The 22,909-nt window shown below is 41.3% G+C and overlaps 1 pseudogene; it reads right to left on the reverse strand.

Moving 5' to 3' along the window:
- Positions 19,157-22,608, reverse strand: LOC108638029 (annotated as a pseudogene).

Below are 22,909 nucleotides of genomic sequence, written 5' to 3' on the forward strand. Positions count from 1 at the left end.
AGGAAAAGGAACATAATAAACTCAAAGCACGAGTAAACATTCAGTGCTTTGTTAAACAGTCTCACAATGTTTTGTTTTTGTTTTTTTAATGTTTGACTACTGACATCTTTAGACTTTATTTGGTGCCATCTTCCTTCAGTGGTTGACTACAAAGTAACAAGAACCAAAACGCTAGGGACTGAATATATGAAATTTCTAGTTTAGCAAACAAACAAGTTCCCATCATATATTGTGCCTTCTAAATTATTTCCAGGGCTTCCGTGGTGGCTCAGGAGTAAGGAATTCGTCTGCCAATGCGGTAGACAAGGGATTGATAATTCCTGGTCTGGGAAATTCCCATATGATGTAGAGCTCCTGACCCCATGAGCCACAGTTATTCAGCCAACAATAAAAATTTTTTTTCAGAATGCTCCAAGCTCCAAAAGACATGTCACTTTCACCCTTATTTCCAAAGGTTTTTGTTTCCTAATTTTTGCATGTTTATTATTCCTACTTTCACTTCATGTAAATCAGGCACATCATTTTATTTGGGCACAAAAGATAACATTGGGAAATATCATATAGTGCACATATAAACGGGGGGTAGGTTTTACAGGGCCAGAATCTATAATTGCTCTGCTATGGACAAAGTGTGGAGAGAATAACTCAAGTGCGTATTGTTAGTATACAATCCCAAAATTGTCTATTTGATTTCACCATGCAAAGAACCTCTTAGAGATTCTCTCAACCTTGAGAGTCTTTGGGGCATTGCTAGTTTCTGTTAGGAAGTACTGAGGTGGATTAAAACTGTGTTGTTGGAAGAAACATGATCCATTCAGAGTTATGGATAAAATGATACAAATTTTATTGGAGCACAAGACTTATGATACATTCTGAATAAAAGAGACGCACATTGTAAATGGCAGCAGGTAATGATGAAGCAGATACATTCACATCCTGTTTCTGGTTCCTTTGATTAACATTTTTGAAGAAAACTGCTCTCTTCAATTTCCGAGTCTCCATTAATCATTTGTACACAACAGCAATTGCTAGTTAAGGGAGAAAAGGACCACCATTTCCTTGGTACAATTTCTTCCACACAATCAGTCCCCAGTAACCTGTCAACTCCCCTCCCATGAAAAGCCCAAGTCCCTCAATGTCCAGCCTGCTCTTTGCATGGTCAGATGGTAGAGCATTCAGTTCTTTAACCACGGTGACCTGTGTACAGAAGGGCACCCTGAACATGATGAGCATGCTGACTCATCTCATGGTTTTACATGGTTCTCTGTCCCTCGCTGATCCTAATTCACACACCATTGAATTTGATATCTCAGTGTCCCTGTTTTACCAGGATAGATAGATATAAATGAACCACACCTAATGAAGTCAGCCCCTTCATCTTACTCATTTCTTTGCAGAGACCATCATGAAAGTCTCTAAGAAAGCTATAAGAATTTAAAACTTTCAGGAAATAAAGAACAATAATGTGATGTTCTCAAGAAAATTCAACTAATTAAACACACACTGAAGATAATGGGCCATTTCCACACATGTGATTAAGTTTCAACATACTTAATTATTCTGCGGTAATATTGTAGGTTAGTGCTGGAGAACTGAAGATTTATTAATACCTCAAGTGAATTCTCTCTTCTGTGATCTGCTGTAAGAACTGTCACAAAAGATGGCCAAATTCATTACAATTGTAAGGATTCTCTCCAATATGAATTTGGGGGGGGACTCGAGGAAATATTCTTTTCTTAAACATGTTTCCAAATTCGGTATAGTGTATAGTTTCTGACACGCATGAATCACTTCATTATGCTCATGGTGTGAATAGTTAATGGAACAGACTACACAATATTCATTACCTGTCCAAGTTTGCTCTCCATATATATTCTCTCATGTTCCACAGTTTTGATCTTTGACTTAAAGCTTCAGTGTACACATTACTTTTCTGTGGTTTCTGGGAAAGACATATATTCTGAAGTCTAGTGTACTCTGAACCCTCCAGAAAGCCCTTGCCCGTGCATTTCTAAGACTCCTCTTCACTATGGAGTCTTGTCTAACACTTCAACTCAAGGTGAAAATTTTCCCACTCCCATTGCATTTGAGCATTGCTCCAGAATGTTCCCGAATTTGGAAGTTTGGTAAAATGCTTCCCACAAATATTACATTTATGTGGTTTAACTCCGGGATATATACTCTTACACACCTAAAGAGTGAGCAGTAACTGTGAAAACTTCCATAATGCATAAAGAATAAAACTGCCAAAGTGTAAAGTTTTGGTGAATCCTGAGTTTAAGGCAGTACCTAAAGGTTGTGCCATATTCTGTACACTGGTAAGGTTCTCTCTAGTATGGATCATCTGATGGCTAGTGCAATGTGAGCCCCAAGTAAAGGTTCTACACACTCGTGCCACTTGTAAGCTTTCTCTCCAGAATGACTTCTTTACTGAATCCTGACTTAGGGTTGTTGTCTAAAAGCCCTGACACACTCATTACATTGATATAGTTTCTATCCAGTGTGAATATTCTCAAGAAGCCTAAGGTGTAAACACCTGACAAAAGCCTGGACACACTGACTGCATTCGGATGGTCTCTCCAGTCCATCACCTGATGTCTCTTGAGGCCTGAATGCCACCTGAAGGATTTGCCACACTCTTACATTTGTGTCTCTGCATTATGACTTCTCTGATGATGGGAAAGATGACACCTGTTATTGAAGACCTGGCCACACACATTATATTTACATCATTTCCTTCAATCTTAGGAGGGACGGACTGTGCTCTAAATGTATGGATTCTCACCAATATGAATTTTCTCATGTTTTGTAAATAATTGAATGCCTTCCAAAAGACACCACATGCACTATATGGGTAAGATTTCCATTCAGAATTAATTACCTGATGGTTAGTTATGTCTGAACACAGAACCAAGGCTTTGCGCCACCTACCACATTCGTCAGGTTTCCTCTAGTTCGACTTTTCTGAGGGTCAAAAACTTGATATACTTTATGACTGAAGGGTTTGTCATATAAATTCCATTTATGTGGTTTCCCTCCTGTATCAACTGCCCAACGGTCAGTTGAGGCTAAACATGCACTACAAGCTTTACCGTATTTCTTTCATTTGTATGGTTTCTATACAGTATGAATTCGTTGGTTAATTATAAGGCCTGAACTCTGACTAAAGGCTTTGCTACACTCATTACCTCTGCACTAAAATGTTTCTCATAATTGTTGTATTTGTAACATTTTTCTCCACTATGAATTATCTGATTTCTTAGATGGTCATTTCAAGCACTGCCCACATACATCACATCTCTATGCTGTCTCTCCTGTATGAAGTGCATGATGGTGAGGCTAGCTGTGCAGCAAAATGTTTGTCAGAATGGTTACATTTGTAAGGTTTCTCTCCAGTATGAATTCTCCAATGAACTGCAAGGTTTGCATTTCAAGGCCTTGCCACTGAGATCACATTTACATGGTTTCTCTCCAGTATGAATTCTCTGATGAATTCCAAGCTGTGGGTTTCCAGTAAAGCATCAGCCACACACAACACATTTACACGGTTTCTCTCCAGTATGAATTCTCTGATGAAATGCGAGGTTTGCCGTTTGACTAAAAGGCCTTGCCACATAGATCATTATTTATATGGTTTCTCTCCAATGTTTCCAATGAACAGCAAAGACCTGCAACTGAAGACTTTGCCACATAAATTACCTTTCTACACTTTTCCTCCAGTATGAACTGCCTGATGGCAATTTAAGAATGACTGTGCACTAAAATGTTTGTCCTAATTGTTATATTTGTAAGGTTTCTCTCCAGTATGAATTCTCTGATGAATTACAAGAATTGGATTTCGACTAAAGGCCTGTCCACATACATCACATTTACATGGTTTCTCTCCAGTGTGAACTCTCCAATGAACTACAAGGCCTGAATTTCGACTAAAGGCCTTTCCACACATATCGCATTTATATGGTTTCTCTCCAGTATGAACTCTCTGATGAACTACAAGCCTTGCATTTACACTAAAGGCCTTGCGACATACATCACATTTCTATGGTTTCTCTCCAGTATGAACTCTCCAATGAATTCCAAGGTGTGACTTTCGAGTATAGCTATGGCCATATACTTCGCATATGGTTTCTCTACAGTATGAACTCACCAATGATGTTGAAGGTGTGTATACTGTTTAAAGCAGTGGCCACATACATTACGTTTATATGGTTTTGTCTCCACTATGCTTTCTCTGATGAACTACAAGGGTCGATTTATCATTAAAAGCCTTACAACATATGTTACATTTATATGCTTTTCTTCCTGTATGGATTCTTTGATGTCTAGTGAGTTCTGAGTCCTGAAGAAAAGTTATGTTGCACTCATTACAACTGTATGATTTTTTCTAGTGTGCTTCCTGCTCTAGTGCCAGTTCTGAGGGATGCATAACACCAATCTCATGTTTATGACAATTGCCTTTACGGACACTACGAGTTCTCTGAGGTGGTAAACCTGAGGCACTACTGTTGATATTCGCCACAACCTGACTACATTCAGAAACTGTCCCTTCAGATTCAAGTATCTGCAACTGATCCTGAAAGCTTGATCCATGCCTTTCAACAGGCTTATTTCCTGCATCACTTCTACTATCATGAGCTCTTCTACCAGTGAGATTTTTGTTATGGGATATAGAGGTTCCTCTGTCATTTCTTTCACATCTGTCCACACACACTCAAAATCATGCATACTTTCTTGTATCTTTCTGAGGAAAAAATCTTCAATTTCATGGCTTTTGGCTCTTCCAAACATCACTCTTTGAAAAATTTCTTCTTTACCACTGTTTCCTTTTGCCTGTAATTTCTTGATCATTTGTATTTGAGATACATCTACAAAATATAAAAACCCATATGCATTCTATCAATTACAATTCATAAATTGTTTCATGCTGAATACATGGTATTATACTAAATGACATATCCATGCTGAACAGAATTATGCATGTTCCCAATGATGATCTTTAAAATATTTGAAATGGTGAACAAATAGAACTCTTTAAAAATGAAAGAGCAATCACATGTAATTCAAATTAATTTTAGGGAAGCCTAGCTTCAAAGATACAGTCAGAACATATTAATTTTTTCCAAACTCATGTCAGTTCTCAAAGAAAAGGGTATTTTTGCACCATGACTTCTAAACTCATTCTACTTGGTAGTAAACACACTGCTGTCTCATAATTGAGGAGAAAACACAGCATATTGTACACACTTTATGCATACTTATACATAAGTAAACGGTAAAGAACAGACAGGGCTACACAGGTGACTTGGTGGTAAAGAATTAGCCTGCTAATGCAGGAGACATAGGATAGGAAGCTTCAATCCCTAGGTGGGGGAGATCCCCTGGAGGAGGAAATGGCAGTCACCGAACCATTTTTGCCTGAAAACAATTCCGTAGATAAGGAGCTTAGCAGGCTACTGTCCATGAGATCACAAAGAGTCAGACAGAATGACAAACTGAACAAGCATTCATTAACAGGCAATACACTGCAATGGTAAATAATCCCAAAGAAGCACTATAACGAATAACGGAAAACATAAATAGCAGTTGACAACTGTTCAGGAAATTCCCTACAAAAATTGGGGGGGGAGGGGGGAAGAAAACTTTTCTAAATACGTCTTATAAATCTATCAGTAGATAGACATATAGGCATTTTATGACATTGACAAGTGGTTCATGTCAGTTACATTGTATAATACATAAGGACCATCATCTTTAAATAACAAAATATTAATAAATGAAACATTGTCTCCTTAAAGAACAGTCATTCAGTACTGCAATTCCCTATCTATACAGTAACTTTAACTTATTCAGTTCATTGGTTCCAAGATACATGTCAAGGAACAAGCTTTGGGGCCTCCCTTCTGGCTCAGAGGTAAAGAATCCACCTGGTAATTAACACAGGGCACAAGGGTTCCATCCCTCATCCGAGAAGTTCCCACATAACTTGGAGCAACTAAACCTGTAGGCCACAACTCCGTGTTCCATGTTCAGGAGTCACAACTACTGTGCACAGGCATAGAGCCCACACACGGTAACAACGGAAGGCATTAGAAGAGAAGTCTGTGCACTGCAAGTAGAGAGTAGCCCTTGCCTGCCACAAGTGGCAGAAAGCCCCTGAAGCAACAAAGACCCAGTGCAACCAAAAATAAAAAAACATTTTTAAAATGTAATGTATTGGTATGAAGAAAACCAATATTATTTGAAAACCTATTAACCAGAGTCAGAGACAACACTCATAAAAATGAAAAGTAAAATAAAAACATACAAGATGTAAAGTAGACAAAGAGACGTCACAATAAGCAAGACAGGAAGTAAATGTATTCTTTAAGCAAAAGTAATCTTTGAGGCAAATTCCCTGGTGGTCCAGTCGTTAGGACTACGCACATACCCTTGAGGGGGCACAGAGTCCATCCAGGAATGGGCAACTAACATACAACCTGCCACATGGGACAGAAAAAAAAAAAAAAAAAGAAACTAACTTCTGACCTTTTCTGTAAAACAGGCAACATTCTATGCCACCTAACAGCACTAATTACCTCCATTTTACAAATAAAGGTAGTGGATTCACCGGGTTCCTGTACACAACTCCAGGGAACATGAAAGTAAATAAGCAAAAGCAGGACTGAAACCGAGACTTACAGATTCATCCATGCTCTGAACCACCAGGGCCCACTTGGGCGAAATAGAGGACAAAAAGTTACAATGAACTCCAGGAGTGTAAAAAGGAAACTTCAGATCAGACACAAGAACTGACCCGTGTTATTGTGTTACTCAGCCATCCCTCCTGGAAATCGTTTCCAAGATACTAACAAGATCTCAATTCAGGTCCTGTCTAAGAGAGGACCTCAATATCCACTGTCCTTACAGGTTTCCTGAGTTACAATCACAGAAGATCCAAACCACATTCCTGTTACACACACCCCTGAAGGATCTGGCAAAAGTAGTAACAACAGGAACAGCTGAGGGCTCTGAACAGGAAGACAGGTTGAAGGCAGCTCTGTGTAGGATCTGAGACACCAAATGCAATCGAAGAGCTGCCAGTCTTTCCCTTCTTCCAGTGAGGTCTCCCAAGTGCAGCAAATAGGAAGAGAACCAGGCTGGGTCCGAAATAATCTCTGGAGGTGTCAGCGCTGTTCCACATGGACCAAAAAGCAGGCATCTGATGGAATCCAGCACAGAAGGGGGACAAAGAGGAAATAGATCCCTTTGAAACACCTCATCACATGCTTCCCATAGTCAAGCAAAAACATTGACAGGAGTCAAATGACAGATTGTTACAGATCATATAAAGACTTTGCCTTTGGGGACCTCTTTCCCTGGAGGTCCACTTTGCATAAAAAAAAAAAAAAACTCTCTCTTTTTTTTTCCTAATTAAATCATTTTCTTCATTGAGAAACAGTCACCTGTAAATCAGACCTACTTTCTTTCTCCCTAATAAAATGTAATTTTCTGGTAGGAGACTGATGGGCTCCATGTTAAATGTCTTGAATGTGTCATCTTCCCCTTTGCATTCCCTGAGATAAGAAATACATGGGCTCCAGTTGAGGAATTTACACCCAACAAAAACAGGGTAAATACACAGTCATTCTCTAATCTCAGGGAATAATTATGGCAAGGACAAAGAAAGGGAAAAACCCTGTTTGTTAAGGGAGACACTACACATGCCCAGAAAGGCTGCTTGGAGTCAAAACTCACAGGATAATCCCAGGCCATAATGAGTCTTGCTCCTCCCAGAAGGCTTCACTTTGAGATCCAACTTGGCTAAGGTGTGGGTGCACACTCCAGGGAGGGTCCTGAGACAAATTAGCCAGGGCGAATAAACAAGGTGATTGGCCTGAGGGAAGATGAAGACCTGGAAAACTGCCCCTTTGTAAAGAATTTACACTTCCCAAAGGCATCTCTCTCTCTCTGAGGTCGCCCATGTGCCTTGCCGCATGTACTTTTCCTTTCAATAAACTTTTTCCTTTACTGTTCATCTTCTGCCTCATCAACTAAATTTGATGGACACAGATGGACAGACCGAGACCATAGTTTTCTGCCTGAGATTTAAAATGTCTCTTTAACCTTTTTCTTTCCCCTTGGTTTGAAATTCTAATTTGCCCAAGGTTGAGGCCTCAGGCAAAGTGATTTATATATTTTAAGGACTTGGTAAAGGTTGCATGCTGTGCTAAGCAGCTTCAGTTATGCCCTACTATCTGCGATCCCATGGACTGTATCCTGCCAGACTCCTCTTTCCAATGGACTCTCCAGGCAAGAACACTCTGGTGGGTTGCTATTCCCACCTCCGGGGCATCTTCCTAACCCAGGGATCAAACCCACCTTTGCCACACTTGCAGGCAGGTTGTGTACCATTAGCGTCATCTGGGATGCCCTGGTAAAGGTTAACTTCAAGCTTTTTTCTAGGCTAGCTGTCTCAACAAGTTAGTTGCTTGCAAAAAGAACCAGTTGTGGACTTTCAAAAAGAAAAAAAAAATCATTTTAACCACTTTTCTCCAGAGTCTAGAGAATATCACAGCTATCCTATGTCAAAAAAGTTACCTTTTCTTTCTATAGTCATAGTTTTGTAGCTAAAATACAGATCAAATAGTGCTCAAATTGACTGTGAAAACAAGGGCAGATGGGCTGATAAAAATCTTGGATCGTCCCTCTGGGGAAATGGGGGTCTTGGACTGTTCAGAAGAATCTGAAGGGGTAAAGAAACTTCCTAGAGTGGGGGGCAGGAGTGGGGGAAGCTGGGCTCATCCTCCCCACGAGAGACAGGGGAAGTTAGAAAGGGACCAGCTGATGGAGAGGGAGACAGAGGGGTTGGGAGGGGTGAAAGGCCACAACAGGACAGAGAATGGCGAGAGAAAGGGCAGTGGGGGACATTACTGGAGCTGTGGGCCGGCTCAATAGAGAGCTGACTGAAAAGAGTGAGGATTTGATCAGCCAGTATATAATTTTGACACTAATATGGACAAACATCCTCACTAATCGCATAATTATTTTCCAGTAACTTCTCTAAGACAGTTTTAAGTTCGCTTTATGTACCTCACAATAGGAGAGAGAAGGATCCAGCCTCTCATCCAGAAGGGCAGATTCTTATCCTTTCTCAAGGGGCAAGAGTCACGAACATTCAGTAACTTCTAAGGGTTCAGCCCTGTTTAATTTACGGTTCCACTTCTCACACAATCCAGAGAAGATGTCCCATGTATTAGCTAATGAGTAACAAGGTAAATTTTCCCATCTGGAAATAAAAATGTCATAAACCTTAATCTCTTGCTTCTTAAAGAGTGGTGTTTTGTCTCACAAATCCTGCTCACAGAGCCAATTAATGCCTTGCCAAAAGTTTTCACTTTCATCTCAGGTTCCAAGGATTTGTTAAGAAAATAAGCCACTCATTCTATACAAATAAATATTCCAATATTTATTAGAAAATTATCCAGCTGACTTTCAATATACGAATCTAACCAGTCCATCCTAAAGGTGATCAGTCCTGGGTGTTCATTGGAAGGACTGATCTTGAAGCTGAAGCTCCAGTACTTTGGTCACCTGATGTGAAGAGTTAACTCATTTGAAAGGACCCTGATGCTGGGAAAGATTGAGGGCAGGAGGAGAAGGCGAGCACAGAGGATGAGATGGTTGGATGGAATCACCAACTCAACGGACATGGGGTAAACTCCGGGTAAACTCCAGAAGTTGGTGATGGACAGGGAGGCCTGGCGTGCTACAGTTCATGGTGTTGCAAAGAGTCGGACATGACTGAGCGACTGAACTGAACTGAAAAGACAAGGAAATGGAAACAGCAGAGGATACATCACCAAATTGGCTTCTGATCAACATCCAGACTGGAACAGCCCTGGGAAGTCCCAGGACACAGCACATCTGGAGTTTCAACTGGGAAAAGGTCCCAGGCATCCTGTCCACTCCATGGGTGAGGTTTTAACATTGCGTTTCGGGGTTCCTGCTTATCATCCCAGGATGCAGACTGATATGATCAATCTGTGAGCAAACAGCAGCTCTGGTTTCATCTTAATGCTGCTTGTTTTGTCTTATGAAACTTGGATGTTCCTAAGCCTGGGGCTGGGTTGGTCAGAGCCTCTTTGAACAATCTCAAGGGTGAACAATCTCAAGATTTGTGTCCTAACTTATCTATGGTGCTGCAAGCCTTGCACTCACAGCAGGCAGTCAGGGTACTCACAGTCAGGGTGTGTCCAGGCAGGTTGGAGGCAAGCACAGAGGAATGCACTGCTTTGTCTTGAAGCCTAAACAGGACTGTTTCTTTAATTTCCCTAACACCCCGGTGGCTGCATGGTAAAAAGTTAGCTTGTTGATGCGGGAGACATGGGTTCGATCCTTGTCCTGGGAAGATCTCACATGCCAGGGAGCAACTAAGCTGAAGGACAGACATTGAGCCTGACAGATATTGAAACTACTGAAGCGCGTGTGCCTAGAGCTGGTGCTCCACAACAAAAGAAGCCACCGCAACGAGAAGCCATGCACCCTGCAAGCAGAGAGTAGCCCCAACTTGTCTCAAATAGAGAAACGGCCATACAGGAAATAGACACCCAGTACAGCCAAAACAAAACAAAACAAAAGGCCTTGCCTTTGTCTCTGTGGGCGCTACAGCACCACTGGAGGGTGATGTACGTTTCACAGGTCAAAGAACAGAGTAGGAACTTGAGGAGAAGAAAAATCTCCTGTGAGAGTTCACAAACACTAAATATCTGTTTTCTCACAGAACTCTCGCACTTCAAGAGTTTCCCAAACACGATAAATGGCGTGGCTTCCTCTCTGTCCTTGTGACAGCTGACCTGGGATCACAGTGTTGATCCTTTCCCACTCATCTGATTTTCTGCTATTAGCACCTCATTGTCCACAATCCAGGGATCTTTCTTGGCTACAAAAATAGAGTTATAATTCAGGTCACTATCAGAAATTCCTGCTTAGAAGAAATGTCACAGTTGGCTTCTTCCAGACTCCAAACGTTCTTTTTTTTAAATAAATGCGTTTGGTATCTTTAATAATTTTGTTTATTCATTTACTTTGGCTGGAGTGAGTGCTCCTTGCTGCTTGGACTTTTCCCCAAGTTGGACAAGTAGGGGTTACTCTCCAGTTGTAGTGTTTGGGCTTCTCATTTGCTTTGCCTTCTCCTGGGTGCACGGGCTTCAGTAGTTGTCCCATGTGGGCTCAGTAATTGCAGCTTCCAGGCTCTAGAGTGCTGCTTTAGTAGTTCTGGCCCATGGGCTTAGCTGCTCTGTGACATGTGGGATCTTTCAGACCAGACATCGAACCTGTGTCTCCTGCATTGGCAGGTGGAAAATCCCAGCTCTTTTGTCAGTCAAGAAGTGGGGACATTATGACAGACAGAAAAATATTTCACAAATTACTTTACTATTTGCCTCCTTCTGAATGCACAGGGAACAGTATACTATACAGTATAGTATATATCATGTATCTAGTTCCTTTCCAAGATTTACTGAACCAAGAACACAGGGGTATAACACAGGCAACTGGATATTTCAAAGTTTGAAATCAGCTTTATAAATACTCAAGCTCTGGAAAAACTCCTTGTGTATCACACAGTAGGCAGGTCACCAAAAGAAAAGACAGATTTAACCTCCTGATGCCAATCACGAAACCTTACATGTCTGAGTGAACAAGGTTTTCAGCTCAGACAAGAAAAACAGGGCTCCCAAGAGACAGCGAGGGGAAATGCAGAGATACCCCAAAGTAGATCCCTACTTCAGAGGGAAGTGATCCTCACCCACAGACAGCAGGTTCCTGAGGGTCTCTGGGCAGGGTCCAGACAGTCCCACTCCTCAGGAGTGAAATTTATGAACACATCCTTGAAGGTCAACTGTGCCTGAAATGAAAACACATTTCACCAACGGGCTCTGAGGAAGGTTCTTATTTTCACAGAAAAGGAGAAGTGAGACAGGTGAGGTCAATTCAGCTCAAGTAATATTCTGATACATCCATGCAAATCTATATGGAGCAAACTGTTGCTCTCTAATTCAATTTCCTGTTTTTTCATAAGATGATGATATCCTCCAAGCAATATGAAGTCATCATGGGTATGGACAAGGCAGAAAAAATATACAAATTACAATCAACAGTGGGTCGTTGATGCAGAAGTGTTATGTTCTACACACTGAGTGACATTCACTATCTAGATGAGTTACAGCAAGACTGCTGTCTTCAGAGAGGACTAAGTCCACATCGCTTTAAAAGAACACAGACTGTGATGAGGATGTCATCATCACACTGATGAGAGGTGTCTCAACACTTCATACACACTAATATTACTCTAAAGACTTTACCCATATGAACTTGTCATCAACATAACAGCAACAGTAGAGAAAGATCTGTGTCCATCTTACTGGAGAGAAAGCTCTGTAACTCTAATAAATAGCTCCCATCAAACAGTTAAGAAATGAGGCAACAGCACCTGAGCTCACGTGGTTGGGAGAGACAACTGAACCTAAGGATTCAAAGAGTTAAGCAACAGTACAAAAGACCATCCCCAGAGAGTTCCCTGAGAATACCTGAAACAAGTTCAAGGGAGCTGAAGTGCAACAGAACAGCATAATAGTCACTGTACAGGGTCACCCCCTCTACCCCTCAACCCACACAATGTCAATAATCTCCCTACTATTTACATTATTATTGTGATGAGGTAGAAACGGTTAAAGGCCATGGAATACACACTTAAGATACAACTGCAACTGCTCTAAGCATAAACCGTATTTATGAGATGGTTTTGTAATAAAATCATGGAGTTACATATCCATGCACTCATGCGTGCACATGGAAACACACAATTGATTGAAACAAGAAGAGTTGTCTTTATTTTTTTTCTTTCATTCAATCAAAATTTAGTGAGCATCAGTTCTGTGTCCTGAACTGGGAGTACAGCAGTGAACATGACGGAGCTTACCATCGAGCAGCCAGCCAGCCAATTACATCCATAATTTTAACATCACTATTGTTATATGTGCTCTGAAACAGGCCTGGTGCTAAGAGAAGATTCAACAGAAAGTCTTGACCTACATGGAGAAGTCAGACAAGGTCTCTGTGAGGAAGAAACACTTAGGATTGGCAAGGTGGGAAATGGAAGAGTTTTGTAAGCAGAGAGAAGAGCCTGAGTGCCGGCTCTGAGGCAGGAAGATATTTAGTGAACAGAAAGTCAGCCAGTGTGACTGGGATACAGGGAACATAGAGGGGTGATGCCAGGTAGAGGCTGATTTCTGCAAGGCCTCTAAATTGAGGATGTTATTTCAAAAGCAACTGGACAGGACTTAAGAATCTGCAGGAGGAAAGTTAGAGGTTTAGGTATGTTTTTCAGCAATCACTCTGCTATGTGAGGAGGTTGGTGTTCAGTTGACTCAGTCATGTCAGACTTTGGGACTCCATGGACTGTAGCCTGCCAGGCTCCTCTGTCCATGGGATTCTCCAGGCAAGAAAACTGGAGTGGTCGGCCATTCCCTTTTCCTATATTTTGGCATCTTTGGGACATTAAAAGTGAATCAAATGTAAGTTTGATTCAGTAAGTTTGTTAACATTCTATTTCCTTTTTACAGCTTATTTGGTTTGTTTATGCTGGGCCTTCGTTGCTGTGATCCAGCTCTCTCTACTTGTGGCTGCACTGCATGGAGTTGTGTCTGCAGTGCCCAGGCTTCTCATTGCAGTGGCTTCTCTTGTTTTGGAAGACAAGCTCAAGCATGCGGGCTTCAGTAGTTAAGGATTCCGGGCTCCAGAGCACCATCACAGCAGTTGTTGGGCATGGGCTTAGTTGCTCTGCAGCATCTTCCAGGAATTGGGATGGAACCCGTGTCCCCTACATTGGCAGACACATTGCTATCCACTGTATCACCACGGAAGTCCTCAATATTATCTTATACCATTAAAAATATAAAAAGTACAAGCAGAAAATAATACACAAAATACTTTAATGCCAATCTGTATAAAATACCTGTATTTAAAAATAATATGAGGGTTCCCCCGGTGGCTCAGTGGTAAAGAGTCCACTGACCAATGTAAGAAACACAGGTTGTTGCCTGGTCTGGTATGATCCCACATGCTGAGGGGCAATCAACCCTGTGAGCCTCAATTTCTAAGCCAGAGCTCCAGAGCCCAGGAGGTGAAACTACTGAAGCCAGTGCACTCTAAACCCTGGGCTGCAAGACAAGAGAAGCCGCAGCAATGAGAAGCCCCCACACTGCACTAGAGAGTGGCCAACACTCATCAGAATTAGATAAAAGCCATTACAGAAATGAAGAGTCACTATAGCAAATAAATATATTTTTAAAATAAAAATGTGATTTTATTCTTAATTTTAGGTATACAGTTATTAACAAAACTCAGAGTTTACTATTTTATTCCAATAATAAAACATTAAATCAAGATTACTAAAGTTGGGAAATTCCCTGGTGGTCCAGTGGTTAAGATCCCACACTTCCACTGAAGGGTTTCAGGTTGAACCACTATTCAGGGAACTAAACCCTGCAAGCGGCACTGTGCAGCCAAAATAGAAAGAAAAAAAAATAGCAAACTATATTTCATAGTTTAAAGGTGAGATGATGTAATGAAACACTCTCCAGCCCTGAGGTCTTTTTTTGATCTTTCCATTCGATTCCGAAACACTACGATTTTCAAGGAGGTCCTCATTTAGTTTTAAATGTACTATAAAAAGTGAGAACTAATTTCTCCTGGTTAGTTCCTTCTTCCAGATTTTACCACATACTCTGCATATGAACCTCTGACTCCAGGTGCAGCTTCTTTACCCTGGTTGACAGAGAGCAGACAGCGCATCCACATGGGCCTTAAGGAACCGCTGCTGCCCAACAGCACTGAGACCCCATCTCCAACCCGTGGGTGAGAAGCCCTGTCGAGGACGGTGCCCAAGGGAGCCTCCTCACAAGGGCCAGGTTACCGGGTCATGGGGAGACGAGATCTAAGTGGAGATGACAGACCCTGAGGGAAGGCCCTGGGTGAGTGTGCATGTACAGGAGTCAGACAGGATACGCCAAGTCAGATAGGATTAGAGAGTCCAGGGAAGGGCAATTCAGGAAGGACAAACTGAGAATCCACTGAGAATATGACCTTACCTGAGAAAGAGCCATGCCTGACTCCTTTTCTTTCATCTTCCTTCTCTTCTGGGCTTTCTGAGGGAACACAAGTTTTCAGAGGTCTATCATGAGAGTGGAAAACATGCTGTTTAATGTTTAGGGTCGACACATCCCCTTCCTGAGCCCCAACCACACACGCAGGGAAGCCCTCACCATCACAGACTTGATGGACAGGAGTTTGTGCAAGTTCTGGAGATGGTGAAGAGCAGGAAACTCTGCCAGCTGCAGCCCATAGGGTTGCCAAGAGTCCGACAGGACTGAGCGACTTAACAACGACCCACTCCAGTATTCTTGCCTGGGAAATCCCATGGACACAGGAGCCTGGTGGGCTACAGTCCCTGGGGATCTCAAAGAGATCTGAGCACTGCGACCATTTTATTTATTTCTCCATTATTTCTTTGATTCTAATGCTCATACAAGTAATTACCATCACTGAAAATAATCTCCTAAAATGAAGAGTCTTTGTAGTCAATTTACTACCATGCTCATATAAAACAGAAAATGACAGTAATATGCCTCCCCAACACTTGAGAAAGAACTTCAGCTCAAGCACCAGTCCCAAAGCTGAAATTCTAAACTAGTTCCTGAACACGTGATTTGATACTTATAAAATTACCAAGTGCCACGTCAAAATTAAAATGACCCTTTCCTTACAAATCACTACATATTTCATGCACTGTATGTGTTACCTCAGGATCTTACATCGAGAAGAAATCAGACCCTGGGCCTCTCACAGCAATGACAGAATTTACTTGGGCTAGAGGAAGGGGTAGGGGAATAGGTGATGTGAAGTGATTGGAGACCATGGATAGGGAGGAGAGGGGACCCCACAGGCGCAGCTTAACAACAAAAACAAAAACAAGTACCTGACATTTCCAATGGTGGACCACACCTACCAAGTCTCAGCATTGGGAATTGGCTGTAGAAGTACTTACGTTGAAGCAAGGATGCAAGACTCCTCAGCCACTGGTATCAGAAGAATGCCACAGTGAGGGGAGGGGTGTAGGGCACGCTCCTGGGCCTGGGCGTGAGAGGAGGGGCATAGGACACACGCCTGTGCCTGAGTGTGTGAGGGGCGGACCCGAGGGAGGCCGAGGGGGGCCACGCGGGGCCACACGGGCAGGGCCAGGCCGAGTGGAGAGTACACCTACGTGCTTCTTCCTCCATTTGGTTCCAGAGGTATCTTGTCACGGTTAAGTAGTGCCGGGACCCAGCATAGGGAAGCCCGCCCAAGGCAAAGGTCATGAGGAAAGGGGCCTGACAAAACACAAAGGTGGGATCAGGCCTCAGGGGTCCCCCCTGGACTTTCTCAAGCATCTACCCCCCAAACCAGAGTCTGCCTGCTTTACTGTGTTATGCTTTCCACTTATTCTTCCAACATTACAGGGGGGCTGTCCCCCACCACCTTCCTCTAAAAGAAAATTAACTTAGAGCTCCAGTTAATGAGTCTCCTGGACATATCAAGAGTGTTTCAATCCAAAAACCCTTCTGATGGCTTTCTAGCCTGCCTGACAGGTCTATCTGGACTCTTACAGCTACACATGTGATTGTTTACAGCCTCCCGACCGCAAGAAGCACAGGAAGGTTAAAACATCCTAGGAATGTAGGGGCTTCCGAGGAGTCCAAATCATTAGAATAGAACCGATTAAGCCAATACTTGCTGCCAAGTTTTCATATCTTTTAATGTAACTTTATTTAGTACTTTGAGAGTGATGCAGATTAAAGAAAAAATCCTTCAAGGGAAAAAGAGTTTTCTGGTTGATAGACATTTATCTAGGAAGAGAGCCATAAAAATGTTAACAGGCCTCTTGGCCAGAAGATAATGTAAAACACCCGAGACCTTTTGTATATGGGAAGGTATGCAAAAGAAAGCCTGGCCTCAATTAAGGGCAGGACTGCTACCCCTGCATAACTCTGCATATTCCATTATTTCTTTATGTACAACTTGGGGTATATAAGCTGATTTTGAAAATAAAGTTGTGAGTCTTGCACTGATGCTTGGCTCCCCTGTGTCGTTCTCATTCTCGTTTTCTGGCTGAATTCCCATCCGGAGCGTGGAGGCTCCCTGAGCCTACTAATTTTGCCTGGGCTTCTAAGATCTGAACGTGGAGGCGCTTTGTGTCTCCGCTCCTTTGGGAGACCGGGAAGATGCCTGTGGCCTACGTAGGCGGTGCAAGCCCCTTCTCTCGGGGTTTTATTGGCTTTCCGTGTAAACCAAGTTATTCAGCCTTTTTTCTCCACTAATTTTCCTACTACACTATTCTTTCCTAATCTCTCTTTATATCTCTAATTTAAAAATTCTTTCTTAATCACTGACTCCGTCCCCGTTTCGAATTACCCTGGATCCACTGGGGCTGGACCCCGGCAAAGTGGTACTTGAGGGTCTCTCATGTCTTGTGTAGCACCATTGATTGCTCATTAGTTTAAGTAACTGTAACATTTTTAATAAAACCTTAAAATTCTGTGGGATAATCACAATGGAAAGAAAGATGGTTTTGGCATAACATTTGGAGTCCTGAATGTCCAGTGACAGAGGATGAGATGGTTGGATGGCATCACTGACACAATGAGTTTGAGTAAACTCTGGGAGTTGGTGATGCACAGGGAGGCCTGGTGTGCTGCAGTCCATGGGGTCACAAAGAGTCAGACCTGACTGAGCGACTGAACCAAACTGTACTTGGAGTTGTGTTGATGAGGCTGAAGTGATTCAGAGGCCTGGGAACTGAAACTTGGTCTGGTCGCCAGGTTGTGGTTGGGTGGGGGTTGATGTGGAGTGCTAGCTGAACCCAGGAATATTCCTGCAATTAGAATTAATTTAAGCAGTTTAAGTAAACAAGAATTGGCTTTGTGTATGGATGACTAGCTAGAATGTGAAACACAACTGTTAGAAAGGGCTGCTGCTGCTGCTGCTGCTAAGTTGCTTCAGTTGTGTCTGACTCTGTGTGACCCCATAGACGGCAGCCCACCAGGCTCCCCCGTCCCTGGGATTCTCCAGGCAAGAATACTGGAGTGGGTTCCCATTTTCTTCTCCAGTGCATAAAAGTGAAAGTGAAGTCGTGTCTGACTCAGCGACCCCATGGATTGCAGCCCACCATGTTCTTCCGTCCACGGGATTTTCCAGACAAGAGTACTGGAGTGGGGTGCCATTGCCTTCTCCGTAGAAAGGGCTACTTCATACTAACACTTCTAAGGAGACAAATGTCTTGACATTTCACTTCTTCAAGGATCAAATTTATTAGTCACTTCAGTGGCCAGCGAAAGTGCACCCTGAGGGCAATGCAGGATTGAGAAAAGCAGGCACCATTCTGTGCTTTGGACATTCTAGCCTTGATATTTCAGCAAGGGTCTTTTGGGTTCATCCACCTCTTCAGCAAGTCCAGAGAAGTTTGGGGTAGTCTCTCCTGGTTTTCAGATCTCCCAGTCACTGGCTGAAGACCTCAATTTTGTTGGGCAATGTATGAACATACATAGCGCCCAGTTAAAACACACCAAGTAGAACTTCCCTGGTGGTCCAGTGTTAAATAAGCTACCTGCCAATGCATAGGACCCAGGTTTGATCCCTGGTCTGAGAGGATACCAAGTGCCCTGGAATAACTAAGCCCATGCAACACAAGTACTGAGCCTATGCTCCAAAGCTTGTGCGCTGCAACAAGAGTAGCCACAGCAGTGAAAAGCTGGCACACAAGTAATTAGAAAGTCGTTTCTGCTTGCTGCAACTAGAGAAAGCCCACGTGCAGCAAAAAAAAAAAAAAAAAAAAAAAAGGCTCAGCAAAGCCAAAAAAAAAAAAAAAAAAGACATTGAGTCCTCCAGACTGACTAAAAGAAGCATCAAAATGCCAGTCTCCAACCATACCACAGCCAAGTTTATGTGGAGAATTCATAGTCTGATTGCTGCAAAAAGAGAAAGAAGTCAGTATATTGAAGACTTGGCATAGACAAAAATAAAGAGAGAAAAAAACTTTTAATGAGAAATGCATATTTCTTTATAAAAGCTTCTGTTCCATGCTTATGATGAGAAAGCTTCAATTAGTTATATGAGAAAAACTTGTTTACATCATAATATATAGTACTTAAGGCAATGTAATGGAATGTCAAATTACCATATGATCACTTAACAGTAATTAGGCAATTTACTTCTTGTTGAAAATTGTAATATATTTTCTATCATTTCTTTGTTGTCTGTTTCTGATAGATCTGTCAGTTGTATACAACAAAGCACATTGTAAAATATTGTCTTAAGAAGACACTAGAATTTATTTTCACCAAAATTATCAACTTGGCACTATTTATATTTCTATGTGTATTATCTGACTGAACTCAAGTCCTAAAGGAACTGTCTTTCTTTACATTTACAGGGCACCTACTATGTTCCCTGTCATTGTCTATGTGCATTTTAATGTTATGAAAGTTTCAAAATAACCCACTGACTTCTGTATTTGATAGTGTAAGGCAGGAAAGAAATGTAAATTAAACATTAAATCTGAGTCATAAATGTGGATAGAAAAAGTAAAGCTAAGGAAAAACTATTGAAAAAAAGAAAAGAAATAGGATGGCAGGGTTTAAGAGATTAGTACTAAAACATATATATTACCATATGTAAAAGAGCCAGTGGGAGTTTGATGTATGAGCAACTGCTCTGGGACAATCTGGAGGGAAACGGTGGCGAGAGAGGGGGGTCAGGAGGGAGGGGACATATGTACGCCTATGGTCTATTCATGTTGATGTACAGCAAAAACCATCGGAGTATTGTAAGAAAAAAAAAATTAACTGATGGCGAGTTAGGCCTGAACACAGAATCAAAGCTTTCCCACACCTAAAACATTTGTGTAGTTTTCCTCCAGTTTGAATTTTCTGACGGTCAAAAAGTTGATATATTTTACTGTATTCTCTACATGTGCAAGTTTTCACTGTAATATGGATTCTCAGATGATCTGCAACATCATTCCTTGTGACTGAAAGGTTTGCAACATAAATAACATATATGTGGTTACTGTCCTGTATGAACTGCCTAATGGGCAGTTAATGCTGAACACGCACTAGAAACTCTGCCACATTCATTTCACTTGTATGTTTTCTATACAGTATGAATTCTCTGAATTATAAGGCCTGAACACTAACTAAAGGATTTGTCACACTCACGACATTTGCACTAAAATGTTTCTCACAACTGTCACGTCTCTAATGTTTCTCTCTAGTATGAATTCTCTGATAGTTTCTAAGTTCGTCATTTCAAGTAAAGCACCGGCCATATACATCATATTTATATGGTTTCTCTCCTGTCTGAATTGCCTGATGATGAATTATGGATGACTGTGCCTAAATGGTTTGTCACAATTTTTATATTTGTAAGGTTTTCTCCAGTATGAGCTCTCTGATGAATACCAAGGTTTCCACTACAAACAAACGTCTTGCCACATACATCACATTTATATGGTTTCTCTCCAGTATGAACTCTCTGATGAACAGCAAGGTTTTCAGTATGACTAAATGCCTTGCCACACACATCACATTTATAAGGTTTCTCTCCAGTATGAACTCTCCAATGAACTGCAAGCTTTGCAGTTTGACTAAAGGTTCTGCCAGATATATCACATTTACATAGTTTCTCTCCTGTATAGAATCTCCGATGAACTGCAAGCTTTGCAGCTTCATTAGGCCTTGCCACATACAACACATTTATATTGTTTCCTACAGTATGTACTCTCAAATGAACAGCAAGGTATGAAGTTATTCTGAAAGTCTTGCCACACAGATCACATTTATATGGTTTCACTCCAGTACGAAGTCTCCAATGAACAGTAAGATTTCCTGTATGATTAAACAGTATGATTAAATGCCTTGTCACATACATTGCATTTGTATGGCTTCTCTCCAGTATGATTCTCTGATGAACTGCAAGTCTTGTAGTTTGATTAAAGGCCTTGCCATACATCACATTTATATGGTTTCTCTCCAGTATGAACTCTCTGATGAACAGCAAGGCTTGAACTTAGACTGAAAGCCTTGCCACATATACCACAATTACATGGTTTCTCTCCAGTATGAATTCTCTGATGAACTGCAAAGTTTGCAGTTCGACTAAAGGCCTTGCCATATACATCACATTTATATGGTTTCTCTCCAGTATTAACTCTCTAATGAAAAGCAAGGCTTGAACTTACACTGAAAGCCTTGCCACATATACCACAATTATATGGTTTCTCTCCAGTATGAACTCTCTAATGAACAGCAAGTTTGCCATTACGACTAAATGCCTTGGCACACACATCACATTTATATGGTTTCTATCCAGGATGAATATTCTGACGAATTGCAAGGTTTCCAATTTGAATAAAAGCCTTGTCACATACATCATATTTATGTGGTTTCTCTCTAGTATCAATTCTCCAATGAATTGCAAGTCTTGTAGTTTGATTAAAGGCCTTCCCACATACATCACATTTATATAGTTTCTCTCCAGTATGAACTCTCTGATGAACTGCAAGGCTTGAACTTACACCGAAAGCCTTGCCACATATACCACAATTACTTGGTTTTTCTCCAGTATGAACTCTCTGATGAACAGCAAGGTTGCTAGTACGACTAAGTGCCTTGCCACACACATCATATTTATATGGTTTCTCTCTCATATGATATCTCCAATGATTACAAATTTTGCAGCTTGATTAAAGGCCTTGCCACATGCATCACATTTATGTGGTTTCTCTCCAGTATGAATTCTCCAATGAACTGCAAGTTTTATAGTTTGATTAAATGCCTTGCCACACACGTCACATGTGTATGGTTTTCCTCCTGTGTGGATTCTTTGATGTCCAGTGAGTTCTGAGTCCTGAAGAAAGGTTATGTCACACTCATTACATCTGTAAGGCCTTTTCTTTTGTGTTTCATGGTCTGGTAACAGTTCTGAAGGATGCATAACAGCATTCTTGTGTTTATGAGAAAAGACTTTGCAGACATTACGAGTTCTCTGAGATAATAAACTTGAGGCGTTGATGTCTGTCACAACTTGACTACATTCAAAAATTATCCCTTCAGATTGTACCATCTGCAATTCATCCTGAAAGCTTGATCCGTGCCTTTCAAAAGGTCCATTTCCTGCATCACTTCTGCTATGATGATCTCTTCCATCAGTGAGGTTTTTGTTATGGGATATAGACATTCCTTTGTCATCTCTTTCATTTTCTGTCCACAGATAATGTCAATGTCATGTATATCTTCCTGAATCTTCCTGAGGCGAAAATCTTTGCTTTCAAGGCTTTCAGCTCTTCCAAACATCACTCTTTGAAAAATTTGCCCCTTACCACTGTTTGCTTTCGCCTGTAATTTCTTCATCATATGTATATGAGACATATCTATAAGACATAAAGAACCACAGGTATTGTATTAGTTACAATTCATAAATAAATTATTTCCTGTTGAACACATGATATTATACCAAAAGTCATATCCATCCTGAACAGAATTCTGAATCTTCACAATGATGATCTTAAAACTACACAACACTAAAGGAATATAAGTATTAAAAAAAGAGTGACCATAGGTAGTTCAAATTAACTTTAGGGTAGTGTAGTTTCAAACACAATCAGAAAACATTCATTTTATGCAAACTCATGTCAGTTCATAAAGAAAAGGTATTTTCCCACCATGACCTCAAAGCTCATCCTACTTTGTACTAAACACACTGCTGTCTCATAACTGAGGAGAAACTAATGGTATATTATACACACTTTATGCACAGTTATACTTATTTAAATGGTAAA

This window comes from Capra hircus, chromosome 18 (genome assembly GCF_001704415.2).
Source record: "Capra hircus breed San Clemente chromosome 18, ASM170441v1, whole genome shotgun sequence".
In the NCBI taxonomy this organism is placed as follows: domain Eukaryota; kingdom Metazoa; phylum Chordata; class Mammalia; order Artiodactyla; family Bovidae; genus Capra; species Capra hircus.